This window comes from Sturnira hondurensis, unplaced genomic scaffold (genome assembly GCF_014824575.4).
Source record: "Sturnira hondurensis isolate 20B ecotype Veracruz unplaced genomic scaffold, ASM1482457v3 Scaffold0001989, whole genome shotgun sequence".
In the NCBI taxonomy this organism is placed as follows: Eukaryota; Metazoa; Chordata; class Mammalia; order Chiroptera; family Phyllostomidae; genus Sturnira; species Sturnira hondurensis.
The window spans coordinates 1372724-1383709 of NW_028074620.1; the positions used below are offsets into that span (position 1 = coordinate 1372724).

General features: G+C 34.9%; 1 pseudogene; it reads left to right on the forward strand.

Moving 5' to 3' along the window:
- Window positions 1-10303: 10303 nt before the first annotated feature.
- LOC118981622 (40S ribosomal protein S24-like) lies at window positions 10304-10698 on the forward strand (annotated as a pseudogene).
- The last annotated feature ends 288 nt before the right edge of the window (window positions 10699-10986 follow it).

The following is a 10986-nucleotide window of genomic DNA, read 5'->3' on the forward strand; positions in this document are numbered from 1 at the left end:
AATCTTTTATCAGAGCCACTAACAAGTACAAAATGGCCAACCTGAGTTTCACCTTCATTGCCTTTTCAAAGCACTTCTTTTCCTCCAGACACTCTAATGAGCAGTGAAATGGTACAAAGGTAGACATCAAGAAGTAAGAAAGGAAGAGGCAATGGCCTGTATAACCTGAAAACTATAGAATCAGTACCTGGGTAATTGAGTGTTGGTGGAACTTGGCAAAAAGTGAGCTACTGGCTATAATTCATTCAGACTTAAAAGGAACTCTCCTTCCAACATCAAAGCATAATGAAAAACAGTGCAAAATACATTGCCAAGTTTTAATTATAGCATTCAGTGATCCATCCAAGGACTAATGCTGTCCAATCATGAATGTGAGAGAAGGGCATATAATGGATACAAAAATTGTTCTCAAGGTGGATGTACAAAGAGAGAAGCAGTTACAACTCAATTTGATGAACTAGCACCAAAAACACATATTTTTTATACTCATCGATTCAATCGACTCTTTCCTATTAGGACATTATTTTTGGGGGATACAAAAATGTACTTCTGTCCTTGGTATTTTAAAATATAATGGAGGTATGACCACACACTTAAATAACTTTCAGAAAAGAAGATTGTGAAAGTTCAGAAAAGTGAGCAATTAATACATTAAAACCCCTTACTATATGATTTCCAGAACTGCTTGAAGGTTCAAATAACATAGATTAAAATCTTTGTATAAATCAGGATAAGAACATAAAGAAAAGTATCAGTCCATTCATCTCAGAATTATTTTAATTGGGAACCTACCACGTTCGTGCATTCTGCTAGATATGAGGATACAAAAGGAACAAGATATTGCCCCTGATTTGAATGCAGTTATTGTGCAATAAAAATTAGACAAATAGATGTACATATATACAACTATAGAAATAAAAGATTATAAGTCCCAAAGAACATCCCTCATTATGTTTATTTAATTTTTATACAGATTGATAGAGATATAACTCTCTATTCTATAAATTTATGGGTGCATAAACTCGCAATTCATAAATTTTGCAAGCTAAGTGAACTGTATTGTAAATTCTCAGGAATTTCCCCATTGGCACCCAGAAACTTAGTCTGAAGACCACAGGAAAGAGACAATACAGTCAATGGTGCTCAAATGTGGCTACAAGTCAGAGCTGTTCAGGGAACTTTAAAAATATTACAGATACCTAACCCTTGGTGCAGTCACTCTGTGAACCACTTTGTAACCTTTAGCCTAGTCCCTGTAAAAATCTAAATTTTGGCAGGAGCAAAGAGTCACTACTGAAAAAAGTACTGGTTTATGAGTTAAGAGGAGGTCGGGGACCACAATAAGATAAAGGGTACCATCGTACATCATCATCTAATGTCTCTCACTCAACTCTCTTGCTTCCAGTCCATTTACTGTGTCTCCTAGATTTGCCTTCTTTTCTCCTTCCCTGGGAAATCTTAAATCATATTTCATATGGACAAAATAGCCGTCCAGGTTAACATTTTTTGTAAACTAAGAAATCACCCTCAGAAAACACACACACACACCAACTTAATAATTCGTTGAAAAAATAGACATGAGAGGTTATTCCATACCTTCCACTAACTTCACTTAGAAATCATAGACCTATTAAGCATGAAAAAGGTAGATACTGATTCATGGCTTGCTTACGGGGAACAAAATTCAGCAATGCAATCCATGAGTTCTGGGTCTTAAGAATGCAATAACTCAATGAACATTTTGAATATATCTCTATGCTGAATTAAATATTATTGAGTATTACAGAAATAGGCAGAGAAACATCTCAATGTCAGAATTATTATGTTAATCACTATTTGATTTAATATATGCTTCCACTTTCATTCTTTCATTAGCAAGTAATAAGTAAGTATTGATCATGCACCATGTTATGTGTGGGGGATAAAATATTGAACAATACAGGCCTAGTACTTGTTTTATTGGATAATAATTTCCAAGGAATATACAGTAAGAAATAGAGACAGGTCTCGAAACCATAGCATAGTGTGACAAGTAGAGGATGCTATGGAGAATCAATGCAAGGACACATAACCACATTCATGGGGATGGCAGGTCACTGAAGAATTTCTGGAATTTTGACTTCTAAACTGAGACTTGACATAAAAATAGGAGCTATTCAGTTTAAAAATAAACAAGAAATGTTCCAGGAAAGGTGAATGCAAAGTTTTAGAGATGCAACTAGAAGGGCCAGATTTTAAGTTGTGAAATCATGTAGGAAATTGGATTATATCTTAAACTAAAAAGGTTTAACTGTGAAAAGAGTAAATTAGGTATATTTTTTAATAAATTCACTCAGCCTTTCAGGTTGAGAATAAGTTGGAGAAACTGAAGACTAGCCTTACGGAATACAACCAGTTAAAAAGCTAACCAAGTAATCTAGGTTAGTAATGATTGAGGGTATGACTTAAAGTAATAGATAGGAAGACATAAAACAAAAGTGATTAAAACTGAGCAATGTTAGAGAAATAGCACAAAAGGGACTTGAAACTATTCTGGATGTAAGTGTGGTGGTTTGGATAAAATCGGTAAAGAAGATAGAGGCTAGAGAAGATATTTTGGATATGTAAACTTTTCAGTGACCAGGCAAACATCCAAATTAGATATCAAATAAGCAGTTTGATGTGAGGTCTAGACTGATGCTCAGGAGAGAAAACAAGCTGCATATATGCACAAAGAGTAACTGAAGCCATGGAAGTAAAACTATTGCTCAATTTTAGTTCGTAGAAGATGTAAGATAGAAAAAAAGACCAATAAAGGGAAGGGATGCTCAAAGTACCAAGGAGAAGCAACTAGAGAAAATTCAAAGGTGGTATTTATAGGAAGTCTCAGGGAGTTCATCAAGAAGGATGGAGTGTTCAATTGTGCCATATACTGTTGAAAGTTCAAATGAAAAGATTATGGAGTCTCAAGACTGTGGGTTGATTTCACAGCACAAACTTTGCAGGCCAGAAGAGAATGGAATGAAATATTCAAAATGATGAAAATCAAGGACTTACAACCAAGATTATTCTACTCAGCCAAGCTATCATTTAGAATCAAAGGACAGATAAAGGCTTCCCAGACCACCCCCCATGAAAAAAGCTAAAGGAGTTCATCACCATCAACCCAGTATTACAATAAATGTTAAAGGATTTGAAGAAGAAAGGAGGAAAAAAGAAGGAAGAAGAGGAAAAACTATAAATAATATAATGACAATAAGTACATATCCATTCACAATTACTTTAAAAGTAAATGGATTAAATGATCCAATCAAAATATGTAGGGTGGCTGAATAGATTAAAAAAAAAAAAAAAACAAGGACTTTTCTGGTCCTGTCCACAAGAGACTCACTTTAGATGAAAAGACACACACAGACTAAAGGAAAGGGATGGGAAAAGGTATTTCATGAAAATGAAAACAAACAAAAAGCTGGGATAACATAACTTACAGCAGACAAAATAGGCTTTTAACACAAAAGCTATATCAAGAGACAAAAAAAGAACCCAGGAATTCAGCTTCTGTGCATTTATTGGGAGAAACACAAAATACTATAGCAGCATTATTTACAGTAGCCAAGATATAAAGACAACACAAGTTTCCATCAATAAATGAATGCATAAAGAAGAACTACTGCATATACACAATCGAGTATGACTCAGTCATAAAAAAGAATGAATCCTCACCATCTGCCACAGCATAATAACATGGATGGACCTAGAGGATATTGTACTGAGTGAAATAAGTCAGGCAGAGAAAGATAAAGACCATATTATTTCACTTATATGTAGAATCTAAAAACAAACAAACAAAAAAACAAACATAGATACAGGGAATATCTTGATGGTTGCCATATGCGAGTGGCACTTCAGGGCAATGGGTGAAAAAGAAGAAAGCATTAAGAAGTACAAATTAGTGGTTACAAAATAATCATGGGGATGTATAGTATAGGGAATATAATGAAATGTATTGTAATTACAGTGTACGGCATCAAATAGATAATAAACTTTTGGGGGTGATCACTTCATAAGTTATATCAAATCACTATGTGTGCATCTGAAACCAATATATTATTGCATGTTAACTGTAACTAAAAAACAAAAAAATATTTTAAAGACTAAGAAGTCTTTGTTTAGCATAACAATTTGTTTCAGATACCTTGAAATGCATAGGAATGCCTCCTCTAATCAGAATATTGGTGTTGTTTATTTGCTTTTGGTTCTGTTTTTTGAACTTTAAGTAGGCTTTTTACAAGCTTCCTCTTCCATAGTAGAGGCTGTACTTTCTACCAATTGATTTGAAACTGGATTTTTAGTAATGCCTACTCCACAACCTTAAAGGGAGTGATCCTAGTCTTAGGCACTAAGTAAGTGTTTCTAAAAAAATAATGTTCATTTGTCATCAGTGATGCAAATCCTAATATGAACTTTATAACACTAGATAATAGAGTCTATGAGAACATGAAATAAATGAATGTAGTTTCAACACCATTGTATGTCCCAGCATTAAACAACATAACTGGCACAAATTAAATGCTCAAAATATATTTAGACTGAGTGAAGGAGTGAGTGAATGAATGAATGAATGACACTCCAGAGCCAAGAGCTAAAATTATCTGATGATTCCATTATTTATAGTCTGCAAAATGGAGATGGATTCCAGGGAAAGAGTCAATTGGAATGCAAAAATAAGTATCAACTAATCTTCTGAGAAAAAACTAAAGGAAAGTTTTATCCTGATTAGCAAAGATACAAATCCTCTGTCCAACCCTTAGATGCATTCACGCATATACTGTCCAACAAAAGTATTTAGCTGACTAAATTCTATTAAGGGTTATTAGAAAATGCAGAGCCAAAAATAACTGAACAAGTGGCTAATGTGACAACAAACAAAATCGGCACCGACAAGGGCAAAATAAGTGCAATGTGGAAACAACAATTTAAATGACTCATTCAGGATAATATGTTGCAAATTAATGGTGGGCCCTCAGTAAATTGTTTTAAGTCGCTTTCTTTACATCTGGTTTACTAACCACCACACTAATTGTCATTTACTTGCTCTCCATTTCCCTGCTACAAAATATTGCAGACAATAACTCCTTTGCTATGATTGCAATCATTTAATTTCTTTAGTTTCTTGTCCTTTATAGAACATATTCAGTTAAATGCTTTGAGTACAATCATGTCTCAGTAACAATGAGAGTTTGTTCCATTGTTCCCCTTTGGTAGCCAAAGGGACCGTCCGCCTTGGCTACCACAGTCCACAGATGCTCAAGTCCCTTACATCAAATGTTATGCATATGGACCCTGGCTGGTGTAGCTCAGTGGATTGAGCGCGGGCCTGCGAACCCCACGATCACTGTTTGATTCCTGGTCAGGGCACATGCCTGGGTTTTAGGCCAGTTCCCAGTGGGGGATTCACGAGAGGCAACCATACATTGATATTTCTCTCCTTCTCTCCTTCCCTTCCCCTCTAAAGATAAATAAATAAACTCTTTTAAAAAATGTTATGCATATGGCCCACACGCTCTCCTGTACACTTTAAATCATTTCTAGGTTACTTGTAATATCTAATACAATGGGAAAGCAATGGGAAACCTATTGCTTGTTATACTGCATTGTTTGGGAAATAACAATAAGAAAAGTCTGTACATGTTCAGTACAGATGCAATCTTCATAGGCCTAAGTGCATAGTACACATCAGCAAAAATGTAACCTTTTTTCCTTGAATACTTTCAATCCAAGGTTGGTTGAATCCAGGGATGGGGAACCCATGGATGGGGAGGACTGGCTGTGTATGCATATTATGAGTGGGCAGAACTCCTGCTCCGAGATAAAATAGGAAATAAAATGTGGAACTAAAAGGCACTCCCACACACCAACCACCCCATCCGCTGAGCCCAAAGCAATCTTACAGAAACAATTGTAAGCATGTTGTAGGAGGTGGTGGGTCTCTAGGATAAAAACAAAACAAAGTCAAAGGGAACTGGTAGCTGGAGATGGAAGAGTTACAATCCTTTCTGCCACAATCAACAAAGTAGTCATCTGGAAGAGTTTTAAAAATAAGTCAAATGATCTCCCTCAACATAAATCCAAAAGCTGGTAGTTCAGGGATAGGTTCAGTGGCCTGGGGATCCAAACATTTTACTTACCTGCTCTGACATTCCAGGATTATTACCTTCATCCTTTGTCTTGTCTAGTCATGCTGCAAGGTGGCTGCCACAATTTCAGAGATTTCATGTAGATAAAATACAGCTTGTGGGGATTTTTTCACTCTTTCCCTCTCTTTTTTGGTGGGAGATAAATATTTCCTAAAAGCCCTCCAAAAGACTCTTCCTCAAATTTCATGATTCAGGACTAGGTCACATATCCATGCCCCTGGGTGTGGCATCTCTGTGCCTCACTGGAAGAAGAGTTGTCTTGGGCCACGCATTAAATAATCACAAAAAGATCTAATAATATTTTAAATAAATGTACTGTTTTGTGTTGGGCTGCATTCATAGCCATCCTGGGCTGCGTGCAGCCTGGGGACTGCAGGTTGGACACCCTGCATGTTTTCTAAACCCAAGTTCTGCCAACAAGAACAGAGGAACATGCGAAGACGTAGCAACAAATTGTGTCAGTCTTTTCTTTTGGTCAAACCACTCACAGCACCCTTGGCATTTTCTTTCCTCAATCTCATTTCTCCCAATCAACTCTTCCAAGCTGACTTCGTCACCTATTGGATAAGCCTAAACAAAGGTGGCATTTTGTCCCATGGAGAGTTTATATATGAATAGTATTGCAATTTCCACGCATAGGCATTTTGCCTCTTGAATTTCAAGAGTTATAATTGATCATATGAACAAATACCATGAAAGTAAAAGGTGCAACTACACAAGCAAAAGAGTTGGAAAAAAAGCCATTCTTGTACAAAACTGATTCCTGTTAGCTGAATAAATCATAAATTTTTTCAATGATTTTAATAATATTTTACTTACAAAGTATAAAATTTTTGGTGTGAAAGGTGAAAGCTTAGCTTAATGTGTTTGGATTGTATTAAATAAAAAATCTTGTCTAAAGTCTTGCTATTTTAAATTATACTATTCTGCATTTTCTGGTACACTACCATTGCTATAGCCACTAAAAACTAAAGACTCTCTCACACCTATTCTATAAATTCTATGATCTATAAATCAGAAAGATTTTTAACACACAGAAGAATGTGATGTTAAAAGTATTCTAAAATCATAGTTTTTAAATCTGCAAGTTATTACTAGTTTAAACCTCTTTTTTCATAGATAATAAAATAGAGATTCTGAGATATGAAATGACTTGCCCAGAGGTCCAATGATAACTATGAAACAGTGCTGAGATTTTAAGAAATCTAACAGAATTTTTTTTCTACTTTAGAATTGCCCTTTGCACTAACATATAATAAAAATTCTCTAATTTCAATCTAAAAATTAAAAGTGATCATAAACTGAGGCAATTTGGTTCACTGAAAGTTAATCATAGTACCCTTTTCATTTCAGTTTTGGCCACCAAATCTTCCTAAAACAGATGTGTTTCCTTCTTTGCTTTATTGGACTGAATATCGCTTAATGCATTCTGGATTATTTCTGATCCGGAAATATCTTTGATATCTTTACAATGAGTGCCATTTTTATGGTTCTGTGATCAGATTTTGAGTTACAAAGTTAAGCAGAGTTTTTTATTACCAGCCCTAGATCATTCCTTGGACAGTGTTCATTTGATCATTCATGTGATTATTTTATTTCTAAAACAAAGCTTTCAGCTATTTTCTTCAGATGTCCATCTTTGTATTAAATCAGATGTCAAGCACAAAAAAAAACTCTGATTGGGATTTGTTATGTACCTTTATTTTGGTCTTTCCATAGCTCTAATATCTTCCAGGTTTTTTTTTTATTGGAAATGGCAGATCAGTGATGAATGATTTGAGGATATGAAACATTTAGTCACTGTTCTAATTCTCTGGTCTGGTGATACAAGACCAACATTAATAAAGGGCATCAGGAAGCCTTCCAAGAATTTGTTGAAAGAAGACTATTTTTCTTTTCTTCTCTGAAGGGGAGCTGAGAACACATGCAGCCCCCTTCTGATCTGCCTCACTCAAAATTAAGTTACTTAGGGAAACCTTGAAGCGTTCTTCTAGAAGTGGAACAATTACTCTGACATATATGCTCTATAATTTTTTTTGCTTCTTAGTAAACCAGTTGTGGAAATATGTAGGCTGGTAGCTTCCAGGGCTGGAAATTCTGAGTTAACTTATCTTCCCTTATTTGGCCCAGGGTTGGTAAGGGTCAGGTAGGCTGGAACAGGATAAGATAGGGCTGAGCAGAGCAGGATCAGGTAAGACTTTCTAACTTAGGAAGTGTCTCAAAACTGTGTTTCAGAAGCTTTGAAAAAGGTGGTCTCAACATGTATAATGTAGTCATTAAATAAATAGTAGTTAAAATAGCACAAATACACTTAATTAAAAATATTGATTCCTTATGAGAATTTTGCTCTTCAATTTGCTGTAGGTCTTACCTATGGATAAGATTGACTTAAAAATTACATTCTCACATTATTTTGGCTGTAAAACATAAATAAAGTATAAAATTCAGTTTTAGACTGATTACAGCACAAGGTGAATATTATTTGTAATAATGTAGCATAGCCCAGAAAAGTGAAAATGAAGGTTGATGGTATGTACGGCCATTTCCAACTGTAAGTAAGGTGAGTAATCACTAATGTGGCTGAATCATCATCATCAACTTGGATGGCTGAATACCTACTGAGCCCTTGATGTTACTCAAGGTATGAGTTCTACAGACTATAGCTTTACTTCTAAGACACCAGTACATCAAATAAACTAAATAAATTTCACTGATGTAGAGCTTCTATTAGCTCTATTTTTGGAAGTTTTGTTCTACTTCACAGAATTCTTAATTTCCCATTTTCAAAAACTTGTGTTAACTCAGTAGTTTCCTCTGTACATACTGGTGAATTTTATATGTATTTTTCTAGCTTTATAGCTCTATCTCTATCTCTTTATGTATCTTTTTCTCTCCCATGTTTGCTAAAACATCATTGATTATTACTTGTACATGATAGCACTCATGAAAATAAATACATAAAAACCACTACCAATTTTAACATACTTTCCTTTTAATATCCTTTGAAGTGCAAGTGTTAAAGTGTGTTTTAGAAAAAGACATATGGTACATGATTATGCATTCCTACCCGATCTCCATCCTGGGAACAACTTATTTCTGAAACAATGGCAAAAAAGACTAGTAACCTATAAATGAGTATCATTTTAAGATTGTAACTAACAACTTGGTCCCTAAAAAGAAACACTTTCTTCTCTCATCATAGGTAGCAATTAGTATTAAACCCAAGATACCTAGCAGACTTTTATGCACAATTGGAAGAATGATATCAGCCAGATGGTAGAAAAAGAGGTTTCAACCCTCAACACTACATAGAAACACCAATTTTGGCAACCTTCTACAGAAGAGATATCTTCTTGAATAAATGGAGGGAGAAACTGGATATTCAAATGCAAAACAATAAAAATAGACCCTTATAAAACACACAAAATCAACTCACAATAAAGGATTAAAGGTAGAACTTAAAATTATAAAGTTCTCAGAAGAAAAGGTAAGGAAAGCATTTCTTGATATTAGTCTTGGTAATGTTTTTTGTTTTTTTGTTTTTTTTTGATATGAGACCGAAAGCATAGACAACAAAAGTAAAAACAAACAAACGTAATTACATCAAACTAAAAGAAATTCATAAACAAAGTGGATGCACAATGCTAGAATATATGTTTATATTCACTGATTTATCCATAAATATGAAAAAACATATATCAAATAAGGGGTTACTCTCCAAAATACATAAGGAACTCATACAACTCAATATTTTTTAAAAAAACGATAAAGAGTGGGCAAAGGGAAAAATGTGCAAAGGGCTTAAATAGACATTTTTCCAAAGATGACATACAAATGGCCAACAGGTACAACAAAAAGGTGCTCAACATCACTAATCATCAGAGAAATGCAAATCGAAACCACAATGAGATATACTTTCACTCACATTAACATATCTATTATTCAAAAAGAAAAAACAACAAATCTTGGCAAGAAGAGGAGAAAAAAGGGAAACTTGGTATATGTTAGTGGGTATACAGACTGGTACAGCCATTATGCAAAACTATATGCAGGATCCTTAAAAAAAGTAAAAATAAAACCATCCTATTCTCTTTCCCACCCCGGCTGCTTAAAGCTCACCCACCACCATGAGTGACACAGTAACTTTCCAGACCAGGATGGTCACAACCAACAGACTGCTTCATAGGAAAAGAAAAATGGTCATTGCCATCCTTCACCTTGAGAAAGCAACAGTGTTTAAGACAGAAATTTGTGAAAAACTGGCCAATATGTGTAAAGCCACACCAGATGTCATCTTTGTGTCTGGATTCAGAAACCATTTTGACGGTGACAAGACAACTGGCTGTGGTGTGACTTGTTATTCCTTGGATTACACAGAGAAAGATGGACCTACACATAGACTCACAAGCCATGACCCATCTGAGAAGAAGAAGACCTCAGAAAACAGCAAAAGGAACACAAAAACAGAAAGAAGAAAGTCAGGAGGACTACAAAGGCCAAAGTTGGTGCTGAGAAAAAGTGAGCTGCAGATTGGACAAGGTAGTAAAAAATTTTCTGGGACTTTATCAGTGGTAATTGTGCAAATTTTTCATGAGAGAATTAATAAACTAAGAATTTTTATGTGTGGGGGCAGGGAGAAGTATAATCTAGCAATCACACTTCTGGTGTTTATCCAAAGAAATTGAAATCAGTAACTCAGAGACACCTATATTCTCATGTTCATCGTGGCATTATTCAAAATAACCAAGATATGAAAATCTAAATATCCATCATTAGATGAATGGACAAAGAAAATATGGTATTATGTGCC